We start from the raw sequence: 13566 nt of genomic DNA, 5'->3' as shown, positions 1-13566 counted from the left end.
TTCCATGAATCGAGCAATTTGGAAAGCATTTTAATTTGTCTAGGGCTATTGGAGAAACTATGAATGTCTGTCCTTAGCACATCTGTTTATAGATGGCTTGGATGCCAGGTTAATTTCTCTGCCTTACCACAGGTTGCATTGTTTGTTAGTGAGTAGTGATGATAATTCTTTGTTTTGAAATATTAACTTAGATCTGAGGTTTCTCACCTTTTTAATGTCATGGACCCTTTGGCAGTCTGGTGATTCTTATGGCCTATTTTCAGAATATTTTTAGATGCATAATAGAATAACATATATAGAATTATGAAGAAAACTTGTCATATTCAAATTGTCCACATATTAAAAAAAAGTTCACATTCCTGCGTTAAGTACTTCTAAAAGCTCCATCTTTTTTGTTAGCAGACACATACTGTCACCATGCCTTAGTGGGCACTTCTTTTTGTAAGTTGTCTATGCCAAAATAGATCATCCTCTGGCATCCCACCTTCTGAGGGTGTGCCTCTGAATTTAGGCACATCATTTTTGCGCAAGGAATTCGCATTTAGATTAGCAACAGTTAAATTAATATTTCTAGACAGTCTTTTAAAATTTATTCTTTGTCCTCTTTTCTGTCATAATGACTTTATCACTGAATTAATCCTCAGTCACACAAGATTGAGGACTATTTTGTATGGGCAAACAAGGCCAAATAATTCATTATTTTATGAACAATTTTCTAGTCATATGCTTTCTCTAGGCTGGTGTTCAGATAGAGTTGTATTTTTTTGGGGGGGGAGTGGGGAGTCTGGGATTGAACTCAGTGCCTTTCCACACTGTAGAAACTGTTATAATTTGTATTCCACTGTCATATTATTTCAGAATCTTCAGTCACTTTCAGGTATAATGAGGTATCAGAGGGTTTTTTTTTATTTTTTTATTTTTTTTCTTACTGTGATTTGTTTACTTGCTTTTGAGGAGTACGCCTGAAACCGTAGGACGTGACAAATGTCCAGCACAGAATGATTTATTATACAGTCAGATCATTATATGATTAGAAGAAAGGTCAGAGTTGGAGCCAAAATAGAAGAAAGAATGGGGGTAAGATGCTGAGTGTGATTGAAGCAGCTCCAATCTCATTGGTTGATTTTGAAAAATGGACAAATTAAAAACATTGGTAGTTATCGGCATTTCTTAAAAACATTGATCTCATATAAAATATATTCCACAAACAAGCCCAAAGTGCCCAGAAATTCCTTCAGCCTAAAAAATGCCTATTCTCTTGGCCAAGTAGAGTGAAAAAGAGCCAAGAGCAATAATGGTCTAAAAGTCAAGTTCATTTTGTAAACATGGAGGAAGAGGGATGGAAGAGGAGGGACAACATTCCCTCACCGAAAAATGAAAAGTAGTTGAGGGGAAATTGAGCCTTCAGGGAGGCAAGAAGGAGATTCAACTAAGACAGGCCATCCCCTAAAGAAATTTTAGAGGCAACAGAATGGAAAAGCATTTATTAAATGTTTTCCACTTCATGCCAAACATGGTGCTCAGTGATAGGGATACAAATAACTAAATGAAATAAACTCCATTATCAAGAATTCATTATCCAGTTGGAGGAAGATAACACATGATAAATGATGACAGGAAAAAAATGAAACCAATCTTTTTTTAAAGAAAAACAGGGTGTCATGTTTTCATCAGCAACAAGGCTGGGGCAACCATCTTTAGATTCTACCACCTCAAGACTTGAAACCTTCAATGCACTTGTTAACTTGATCTGCCAAACCCACGTTAAAATTATACAAGGTTTTGTGACAGATGCAGGGACATAACTCTGTTCAATGCTCTGCTGAGTATTGACATCAAATGAGATGTAAATCAGAGAGACGTGCTTACTTGAGGTGTTCATCATTGTCATAGAAGACATCTTGCACTGATTCCAGACAAAAGTAGGATTCTCTTTTGATGACAAGTTTTTCTCCATATTGTACAAAGTAATATTCAGCCCACAGAATAACGTATCATCCCTGAAATCTATGGACAGTCAAACCAGCCATCCTGGAAAAACTAAGCATATGAAAAATGTATTGACCAGAATAAGATAGACAGCTGCCCTGAGTGCCTAGAGGTAGTGGGTTCAGCTTCTCCCTGTGAGATGTGAAAACAATCAAGTCCCTTAGCATCCCTGGGTCCTAGGCAGCTCTCTAAGTCTATACTTATACATGAATTACTAGTCCATACTGACTGAGAGAATTTCCATACTAGAAATTTCCCAAACTGGTAGAATCAAAATTATAGATTAATGTATATATCTATTCATACACTCATATTATGGAGAAACATTGTGCATATATGCATATATATGTATATATGTGTGTATGTTTGTGTGTATATACAGACATATCCACTCCTATACACACACACACACACACACACACACACAAATACACCAACTTTGAGTGTAAGCTTAGTGATTGACTACATATTGGTCTAAGGACTAGCCTAGCAAAGTTTGGAGGGACTCACTATCAGTTTGGCCAAAAGTTGATGCATGTTTGATTGTAATAACTCCTGAAATCTGTATCAAGGAAATATAATGTGCCAGTGGAAAGATTAGTCACATGGACAAAATTACAGACTGATTCACAAAGAACTGAAGAATATCCTAGAGAGTAGTTGCATGTGGATAATGAAGCAGAGAAGAAGAAAATGATGAGGCTAGATCACCATTGGAAAACTACCTAGTGTTTTCACTGGCCCCAAATTGTTCACTGCTACAAGTGTGAATTTCTTTACCACTAGTATTCTGCTAGGGATGATAACCTGTGAATCATGGAAACTTTTTTATTTCTTGGAAGATTTAAAATTATAAATCATTGAAAGGACAAGCGAAAGACGCATTCAGGGCATCGGTGGATTCTAGCATATTGCTTGTGATTATTTGCTCATGACAAGGGAAATAAAAGACATCATTGTGGACATGTATAAAAGGAAAGAGAGGTGGGTTGGTCTTGTAGCAAGAGAAAGTGATGAGGCAAAAGAGAGAAAGCCTAAATTGTGTAATGACACTCTTGGGATCAAAGATGAAATCAAAGGAAAACCTTGAGTCCCTTGGATGAATCTTCTGTGAAGGATTTATGGAAAGACATACCTGTGAATCACACAAAATGAGAAACCACTAGGGACTTATGATCTGTTTTGGAACAGGGAATTCCAGTACCAATGAAATCACTCTTTACTTCATAGAAAATTAAATCCTTGGTGCAAACTCCTTAATGAGAAGAATGGCTGTTTCTGAGAGTTTGGCTTTTTTAAAGGAAACACCAAGATTACCATTTGTACTTGGTTCCTAAGACTTAATATGACTCAAAAGATTTGATATTTGTGGTTATCCCCTTTAGACATCATGGAATTTCTCCCAGTATGCCAGACTGCTGTTTACAATGCTCTCTTTTAGTAATGAATGATTCACCAAGAGTGGCAGTTACCAAACTTTTGAGTCTCAGGAGACCTTACTCCTACAAAATACTGAGGATGATTCCCCATTAAGCTTTTATATATGTGGGTTATATCTTTTTGATATTTACCATGTAAGAAATTATAACTGATAATTAAAAAATATTTATTGATTTATCTAAAATGCAGATATCCGTTACATATTTATAATTATAATTATGTATAATACAAGAATGAATCAATTGCGTATTTATAATAGCATTTCAGAGAAAAGTAGCTATATTTTTTTTTAAAAATTAGTGAGTAGTAGCATTATTTTACATGTTTGCAAATCTCTTTTAATGTCTAGTCTAATAGAAGAGAGCTGAATCCTCAATGTGCTTCTGCATTCAATCTGTTGTGATGTTGTTTTGTTGGCAGTATATGAAGAAAATTTGGCCTCACACAGATATATAGTTGGAAAAGGGAGTATTTTAATAGGCAAGTAACATTATTATGCAAATAATTTTTGACCTCACAGACTCCCTGAAAAGGTCTTGGGGACCCCAGGTATCCTCCAACCACACTGTGAGAGCCACTGACTAATGACCTACTTTTTGACATTTTAAAGATAGGCTGGTAGCTTGTAGAATGACTGAGCTGATTCTGTGTTAGCAACATCCTATTGACAAGATACTCTGTTCTCACTGCTTGACTTCAATGCAAATAAGAATGGCTGAAGGCACTATCAAATTTGATGCCCCCTGGTATGGTGATGAACCTGAATTGTCAGAGGTGTCCCTTTGAGACAATGGATGGAAGCTACAACAAGGCAAAGTGGAATGGGAAAGTGGTTGGGATAGTAATGCATGCCCTGACGTTCTAAGATCTTCTAACAATGTTTGGATAATCATTTATTAATGCATTATTATGGGAATCTTTTCTGGGCTATGGGATGGACTGAATTGCCACTGAGTCACTTCCAAATCTGAAATTCTGTGATTTGGTGATAACGAAGTACTAGCTTTGGCAAACCTTGCCAAGCTGGACAGGTTTCTCACACGTGGGCAAGAACTGCCTGTGCTGTTACTTAAGGATTAGTCATACTGAATTCAAATAGACTCAAGCCAGAATTTTGGCCAGTTGATGATTTGGTCATATAACTCATCAAAACCATCTACTGAGGCACTTTTGCAATTTCCATAAGCAAGAATCACCCACAGTGACAAAAATCAGGATTATCTGAAGATCAAACACTGATATTAGGAAACATATACTAAGAAAATAGGGACATCCATAACTCTGAAATCCTTATTTGTGATTTTTTAGCAGACTGGAAATTCATTTTTGAAATATTCTTTTGGTTTTCTTTTTAAAGGGGAACCGAAGTAAAAAAAGTAGTTTGGAGAGCACACTTAGAATGCAATTTTTTTTAAGTGTGAGTAATGTATTCTGGAGAAAAATGAGCATATGAAAAGTAATTTTCAAGACTATGGTGACAGCTATTTTTTTTAATGTCTCTAAGGATCAAACTAAAGTTCTCACCTTTTCAGCAGGTGAGGTTTAGGTAGGACACAAACACTTGCGTAACAAAAGATGTTCTACAGGGAAACAAGTTGTCAGTGATGGCTCTCTTTCCTGCTGATGCTTAAGAAGAAACTACCATTAATCTTAAAAGATATAAACCAAGGAAAAGCAGCCAAAATTTACTGTTACAAGCCAGAGTCAATTTTGAATGCCACCCTCCATGCTGGATTTGTTTGAAAGAACTTGGAGCTTAGAAAGGGATAAAGACTGATGAATTCTAAGTTGAACACAATAGAATATTCCTTTAAAAACCCATAGAATCTTAGAACTGGAAGGAATGTCAGAAATCAATTCGTTCAGTTCTTTAGGAATCCGGTATGGCTGCTGAACGGATTGCTTCTCAAGATAGCCCATTTTATTCTTGTCTAACTCTGCTTTTCTTCCCCCTTCCCTCAAGCTGAAATTGGCCGTTCTCAAACTTTGACACATTGTTACCATCTCTGCCAGAAAATTGCTATCAAATTCTGCCACCACACCCTGCTCCCCATCCCTCCCTCACAGGCCAGTCTTCTGTTTAGACTTTCCCAATGCCTACAGGGAGCTGATTCCTCACATAACCAGGGTTTCAAATTCTATCACCACTTTTGGATGTGCTCTATTAGCTCAACGTCCTTGCTAAAATATATGACACTTAGATCTGGACACTACTACTAAAAGGTAAAGAACAGCGGAACAATGACTTCCTTTTGTCCTAAAAGCTGTTCTAATAATAGAGCTTAAAAAGTCATTAACTTTTAGGATAGCTTCAGTTAACACATTAACTGTGTGTTGAGCTTATAGTCCCCTACAAAGCTATTTTCACATGTTCATGTTGCCTGGCTACTTCTCCCTCATTTAGTTCTTAGGCATGTGTAGCGGAGGACTCCACATTTTTCACTATTCAATTTGATTAGAATTTAGTTCATCATTCTGAACCCCAAATATTTTTTGGCATAGAGTCTGTCATTCAGTCAGCTGTTTTTTGTTTTTTTTTTTTAACTTCGCATAACCTACACATCTGATAAGCATGCTACCTTTATCCATTGGCCTAAAGTTTAAAAATTCATTTTGAAAATCAGTACCATCGCCAACCTATTATCCTGTAGTATGTCCTTACTTTGAGTATTTTCCTCCTGAAAATAAAGGAACCTAAAATCTTCAAAATAAATGCTGAAAGATCAACTTTTCCACAAAACAGTTACACAACGATGTTATTTCTTTTATTAGAGTCAAAGTATCATGAAACTAGAAAGTCAAAAACCAAAATACAGAAGTTTCAACCATCTGGGCAAAAAGAGCAATACAGTCAAGTTTCAATAAACAGCTGTTTACCCAAAAACCCAATCAATACAAATGATTGAGAAATATAGCTTCTAGCTATATATGCTAACTATCGTGTTTGGTCACTTAACGTTAACACTGACAAAGAAATGGAACCATCCGAATTCAAGCAACTTTGTCAACTATTCATTTAAACAACTTCCAATGTCACAGTTGTGTCCACTATTCCACCCATTGGTAGCCATTCTGAGAAGGGGCTAAAACCGTGCTTTTCACTTTTTGTTTCAAACAAAACAGGAGTAATTAGTAAATAAACATGGGTCCTATGCTACACAAACACAATTGTAACGCGCATTATTTGTGTAAGAGGACTGCAAAGCCTGTTTCTGGATCGTGCCGTTCTCAGGCAGCTTTCCTGTGGTACTCAGGAGGGGCCACCCCATAGTCGTTGGCACTAAACAAGGCAGCGGAGTTCTCCGCTAAGTAGTTTAAGAAATCATGCAAATGGCTTAACAAGGAGCTCAGACTCCTCTGATCCAGAGGCATGTGGGTCAGCATGCCGCCGATCTGGACGAAAAGGCGCAGCAGATGCGGGGCCCCATAGATCTGGCACAGCGGGACGTCGGGGTGCAGGGCCAGGATGTCCGCGTACTGCGGCCTCTCGAACTTGTACAGCAGCTGCGTGCCCAGCATCACGTTGAAGTACTCCTTGAGGCCGGTCACCACCTCCATAAGGCCGCTGGGGTCCTGGTCCCCGCTCAGGCCCTTGGAGCGCGCGTAGTCGTCCAGGATGGAGGCCACCGTGCTGCGGGCCGGGAGCTCAAAGAGCTGGCTCTGCTTCGTCACCAGGTCCCAGTCGTCCACGAGCCACAGCTTCAGCTCACGGGGGATCTCCACCCTCACCTCGGCCCTGCTGCGGGCCGCCTCTAGGCTCTCTGCCATGGGGTCTGCGGGCGTCCTCTTCTTCCGCGGGGGTGGGAGGGGGGGCTCCATGCCGCTGGCCTCCCCGTTCCCCGGGCTCTCCTGCGGGTCCTTTCGGGCCTTCCCGCAGTTTTTCTGCGGCAGGCCCAGGCCCGGGCCCGGGATCTTGCGGGCCCGCAGTCCCCCTCGGCCCCTGGCCCCGACCCCGGCCTGCTGCGCTTGGTGGGCCCTGAGCAGGTCGCTCTGCCGGGCCAGGTTGGCCTCCGAGTACTCGAGGACGCGGCTCTCGGGCACCCACTCGTCCCAGTTCTTGTTCCAGCCCGTGTAGTGGATCAGGTACATGACGGAGCCGGCCTCGGCCTCCGCCTCGGGCTCCACCTCGGCCTCGGCCGCCACCTCCGCCACCCGCACGCACTTGGCCTCGTACAGCAGGGAGCCGTGCAGGCACAGCAGCCGCTGGCCCGCCTGGAACTGCGCCTTCGGGGCCCCAGCCTGCTCCTGCGGCCCGGACTTCCTGCAGGCCTTGGGTGACATCGTAATCCGCACGGCAGCCTCCCCCAAAGAAGCTCTGCACGCCCAGCTACAATCTGCTCCCGCCAACGGCTGCTGAGACCGCGGCACCCACGCAGGCGCCCCACGCTCCTGGATGGCCAAGGCTATCCCTGCGCAGGCGCGGAGAGGAACGCAAGCCAATGGCTGCACAGACTGCATCGCACACCTGACACCCAGATGCAGCTACACCCTGGGCAAGAGGATTCCCCTAGCAACACCCCGCACAGGAGCAGGTACCTCCAAGTCTGGCCAATCATAGCCTGACCCCCCCCCCCCCCCCCATGCCTGAGCAGGTTTAAAGGCACCTCCTGCCCCCATAACTGCCATGGTGTTACAGCACAAGCCTTTAGAACAGCCCACTTCCTGTGATAATCCAACTGGTGGCTGTCCCCACACGGGCAGATGTTCTGGCCCTGCTGCGGGGCTCACTGTGTCCTAGCCAGTGGGGCCGCTGTCACATGTGTATTCATTGCACTCCTGATACAACCATGGTCACTGCTGTGGAAGTGGCCTCCCTGCAGCCCCAGCAAGACTCAGTGCTTGGATCTGGCGCCTAGCGCCGTTGGTGGCAGCTGCCCGGGCAAAGCACTCTGACCAGTCAGTGCCACTGCCCCAGCCCCGCGTCCAGAGAGGACCAGGAGGTGGCCAGCCAGGAGGCCTACCAGGCTGCTATGATCTAGGAGGTTCACACCACGCAGGAGTGGAGCTGCTCCTGCCAATCAAAGCTCCCGCACAGGCTTCCCTGGCCAATCAGAGCTCATGCGCTGCCTCCCGTAGCCAATCAGAGCTCACGTGGAGTCCTCAATGGCCTTTTTTTCTGGGGTCAGGCGTCTCGGAGACTCGCACCCGCCATCTCCCTGCCCCGTAGTCTTCTGCCTCCCCTCTCTTGGGTTGCTTGGGGTTGGCCCCCTTCTGAGGTGCAGGCCCCAAGTGGGAGGTCCGAGGGGGCCGGAGGCCTGTCTGAGGTCACCCAGGGCCACAGGCCTGGGCAGGAGGTGAAGGACTGAGGGATTAGGAAGGCCATTGACCCCGTAGTGGGAGAGCGGACCCAGAAGACCTTCAGCCCCACCACTCTCTTAGCTTTGAGGAAACTGAGGCCCAGGTTACCCACGTGGGGTCGGCACACGGCAGGCACACGGCGGGCAATGACCAAGACTCTCTGGATAGCCTGTTGTCCCGCCCAGGGTCTGCTTTATTGCCAGGCCGAGGCGTATGTCCCAAAAGTTGGTGCAACTAGCTTAGAACCGCCCCAAGACTTTTGGGATGCCCTGGGTATGCCTCAAACCCTCCTCCATTTTTGCCTCCTGACAGTTAGAATGTAAGCTTCTTGTGAGAGGAGGGCTAGTCCTTATTTGTCCTGGTATAGCTAGAGCCTAGGGCGTGTCTGAACTGTAGTAGATACTATGTAACACATCTATGGACTGAACTGCTGTCTTATTCCATCTTCATTCTCCCGGCCATCATCCTAGTTCTCCTCATTATCTAGCTTTCAAGGGCTTTCCCAGCGTGGCTTCTCATTTCACTTAATTAATATTCTAACACTTAACTCCTACACTGAATAGGTTGTGTCTGGCTTCTTAAAAATAAAAAGGAGGAAAGAAGGAGGGAAGGGAGGAAGGACTGAAAGAAGGAATCTTTCCTAGCCTGGATTAACTTCTTTCAGTCATGTCCTCTGTTTTTCCAAATTGTACTCAGCACACAGGCACTCTGGAGACCTGGGAAAGCTCTTGATGACTGGTGACTCACTTACCAGTTGTTTTATAACTACTAAAATTGTATCACATTCAACTTTTTATAGGCATTTTTTAGTGTCTGCCCTCCTAATGTATTTTCCTCTCTTTGCCATTAGATAAGCTCCTTAAGGCCAGGGACTAGAGACTCATGTATTTCATATCTACAGCAGTGGCACTTTCCTACCTTGGGAGCCCCTTTTAGCCAACCTGCTACTCCTAGAGGATGTAGTTTGTAGAGTGTTAGAATAGGTACACAGAGCCGAATTGGCTTTCCTGATGCTAGGTGTTTGATTCTAGCTTTTTATTTGACCTTTCTTATTCTTAGTTTCCTCATCTATATGATGAGAATAATAACAGCACTTACCTCCTAGGATTGTTGTAAGAAGCAAAAAAGTGAAATAATATATGTAAGGTACAGTGTAAACCTTAAAACCCTCCATGATAGATATTATGACTTATAATTTTGTGGATGTTGGTGATTCCCTCCCACTGTATTAATCATAGGCCTTCTATGGCCTCTCATTTTGTACAGTTTTTACTCATATTTCCCCATAAGACCTCCATTAAGAATCTATCAACATTCTAAAACCTTATCCCTCCCACCCCACTCTACCCACCTCCATGCCCCATAGCTTAGAGGACTCAGGATGCTAGCCTCTCATATTTGTTTTGTAGAAAAGCTATTTATTCTTAACTAGAGTCTATCGATAGTGGCACTTCAATTTTGAGATAACTTTGGTATTAGATTTTTATATTCTATCTTTTAAATAGCAATGTGTAATATTTTTCCTTGTCCTCTGAATGCAATAATATTGTTGTCTTTAGATGAATTAGTCTGTGTTCAATATAACATTTAGTATCTTTGTGATCTTGGGCAAGTTTCATATTCTATATGTGCCTCAGTAACCTTACTTGTAAAATGTAGAGATTGGCCTAAAAGACCCATAAGAATCCTCTGAGATCCAAATACTGTGATAGTTTAATTTTGTTGGAAGAAGATGTTCAAGGCTTAATTATATCATTGGAATCTTACTTAAAAATTTCTTGATGGGTCTCTAGAAGAATACTTCCCACTTACATGAAGGATTTAGAAACGTTACAAGCCCACACTAGCTTTTGACAAATCTACTAAAGATACTATTAAACCTGCTTTTTTATCATTTCAGAAATGTAGCTTGAATCAAGTCCTGGATGATTCCTGTGGATGTGGAAATTGTTTTCTATATCTTTGTCACATACAGATTGGATTAGTTTAATTCTCTGTTTGTACCTTCGTCTGTATCATCATTGTAGAAATTGCAACACACTTGGGTTGTGGTAATAAGTATGATCCACAGTTCTCATGGGATAGTGAAAAATCTCACCAATACTGAAGTCTCTCTATTGACGTCTTATTCTTCACTGACTTGAATTGAAAATTGAGGATTTCTGTGTCTATCGAGACTTAAATAACATGTTCACACACAACCATTTATTCAATTCCAGAACTAAATCCTTAGGTCAGTTTTCAATCCTTATGGATAGTGGATCTCAGACACTCAATACCTGGGCCAGGCCTATGTAGAATAAGGCAAATATGACCTCATTTTAGACATTGGCTAAAACATTCTCCCCTCCACTTCCTCCCTCCTCCCTCACCCCCCATCAAACCTTACTGGAATTGCCAGTGAATACAAAATTTGACTTTGAGTTTCCCACTCTTGCCCCTCCTTTTCTGCTTCTTTGGTGGGATTACTGGCAAGTAATGGTAGAACCAAAACATATATGATAGAATAGTTTGCATGGTTGGGGTGCCTGCAGCCTCAAGGACACATATGACCCTCCACGTCACATGTTCAAACTGGATTCAATCAAAGGGCCATACTTGAGGACCTACAGAGCCACAGGTTGCCCACCCCTGGAAGAGGAGGTTGCAGAAATACAGGAACATAGATTGTTGCCATGCTGGCTATCAGACTCCAGGAAAATAGGATCTGACAGAAAAAATGATCAGCAACTGTATTTGTCTTACCTTTAAAGTCTTGGGAATATCAGAAAGAAAAGGGGGAAACAAGCACTTATTATACACTCAGCATCCAACACCATGCACTATGCTAAACATTTTATAAATATGTCATATATGAGTATATATTATCTTATTACCCTTGGAAGTAGGCGCCATAATTATTATTCCCATTGTACAGCTGAAGAAATTAAGACATATGAAGTTAAGTGACATATTTATGGTCATATCATAGGAAAATTTGAGCTCAGGTCTTTCTGACTCCAGGCCCCAAACTCTTTCCACTGCTCTATAGAGTTAGTTAGTACTGACTTGATGAAGATCTGGGTGAGTTATCAGATTTATAAATTTGGAATCAACCTTGCCAGCTTTGACCAGTAATTTTCCAGTTTCTATGATATCCCTCATCTCCTGTCAACTTAGGGTAAAACCTGGACTCAGGACAAATTGGTTTCAAATCCTTTCTTAGGCCTTTAAGCTATTTGATTGCCTCTGAGTAAGTAATTTATTTGATCACTTCGACTCAGTTTCATCTATACAATGATGATGATAATCGCAACAGGTATCTCATAGGGTTGTGTTTTGTACACATTTGAGTGCTCTGTAAATGCCAATTATTATTAAGTAATTGATTGCCTTTTTTAATAACCTTAATTCAGTTGGTTTCCTTTGACCTATCCTATTGTAATCATCTCCTAATTGGCCTCCCTTCATCTAGTCCCCTCATTTTCTAATCCATCCTCCACCGGAGTGACAAAATAATTTTCCTATGGCACAAGACTAACTAACTGTGTCACTCTCATGACCAAGAAAATGCAGTGATTCCCCGTTGCCCCTAAAATACAAATTTCTTAGCATTCCTTAGTGTTTAAGGCCATTCAAAGTCTCTCTTCTACCTACCTTCTTAGCTCTGTTTCACATTATTTTCTTTAACAAGTTTTTTATCCCAGATAAACTTACTTACTTTCCATTCCTTCCCATTGCCATTGCTATTGCCTTCCCCCTTCAGTGCTTTCTATATATAGAGTTTACTTGGGACATCCTCACTCTGCCTCTTAGCATCTACAGCTTCCTTTAAGCGGCAACATGTGTGATACCAACTATGGGAAACCTCTGATCACCAAGTGGTGAATGTTTTATTTTTCCTCAGATTGCCTTATCTTTGCCCACCTGTGTATACGTTTTATCTCCCTCAATAAAATTTAAGATATCTATGGACAGACATCATTTAATTTCAATCTGTGTTCCCAGCACTTGGCACAGCGCTTGCACATAGTAGGTAAGAAATAATTCTTCAGTTGAATTGCACTATTCCATCTGGGTCTTTTGTTTGTACACATTAGGTCTGAATTTGACATGTACAAACAAAAAACTTGGATAGGATCTGCCATGAAATGAAAATGACCAAGAGAACTCCAAGATGAAAGTAAATTTAGAATATTAAACAATTATATGTTTTTCCTCTGGCAGAACTGAATGATGCTTCTCACTCATTTTAATGTGATATTATGGTGTCATGTAGACATGCACCTTTCTTCTATAAGGTAGAATGGAACACAGTAATCCACATTATGAAATAATAGTAACAGTTCACATTTATGGAGCAGTTGATGGTTTATTTAATTTACTCTTCATGTAGATAAAAAAAACTGAATCTCAAAGGAGTTCAGTAACTTGCCCAAGTACATGCAATTAGCCAGTGACCAAGTTTTATGTTTTCCAAATCCTGTATAGTTTGGGATACTTATTTACACATATTCTATCCATAAAGTCTTTCATTATTTGTTTCCATTTAAATTCTTGGGTGAAAATTCATCTTAAACCTTGTCTTTGCCATTAATATCCTGGCAGAAAAGACCTGCTGATATCTTATTATGATGAGTTTGCTGGTAAGGCAAGAAAAATCCATTTTTAAACTGAAGTGACATATAATTGATTAAAATTCTTTGATGTCTTCTGCACACCATCTACTTGGTGCTATTAATGCATCACCTGCCTATTGGAGTAACATTATGTCTCTTCTTTAAATTATTTTCCTCCTGATCTTGCAAAATGGAATCATTCATTGCCATGGTAGCAGGATATACTTTATTAGAAAGGGAA

The 13566-nt window shown here is 41.4% G+C and overlaps 1 protein-coding gene and 1 pseudogene across 4 annotated transcripts in view; one reads left to right on the top strand and one right to left on the bottom strand.

Annotated features, from left to right (window-relative positions):
- NAALADL2 (N-acetylated alpha-linked acidic dipeptidase like 2) overlaps positions 1-13566 on the top strand; it is a 998881-nt gene that overhangs the window by 313112 nt on the left and 672203 nt on the right. The gene's annotated exons all lie outside the window — the stretch shown is intronic.
- Positions 6172-7818, bottom strand: LOC140511229 (mortality factor 4-like protein 1 pseudogene; annotated as a pseudogene).

This window comes from Notamacropus eugenii, chromosome 6 (assembly GCF_028372415.1).
Source record: "Notamacropus eugenii isolate mMacEug1 chromosome 6, mMacEug1.pri_v2, whole genome shotgun sequence".
Classification (NCBI taxonomy): Eukaryota; Metazoa; Chordata; class Mammalia; order Diprotodontia; family Macropodidae; genus Notamacropus; species Notamacropus eugenii.
Note: the sequence above shows the minus strand (reverse complement) of the source record. Positions and strands in the feature narration are given on the sequence as shown.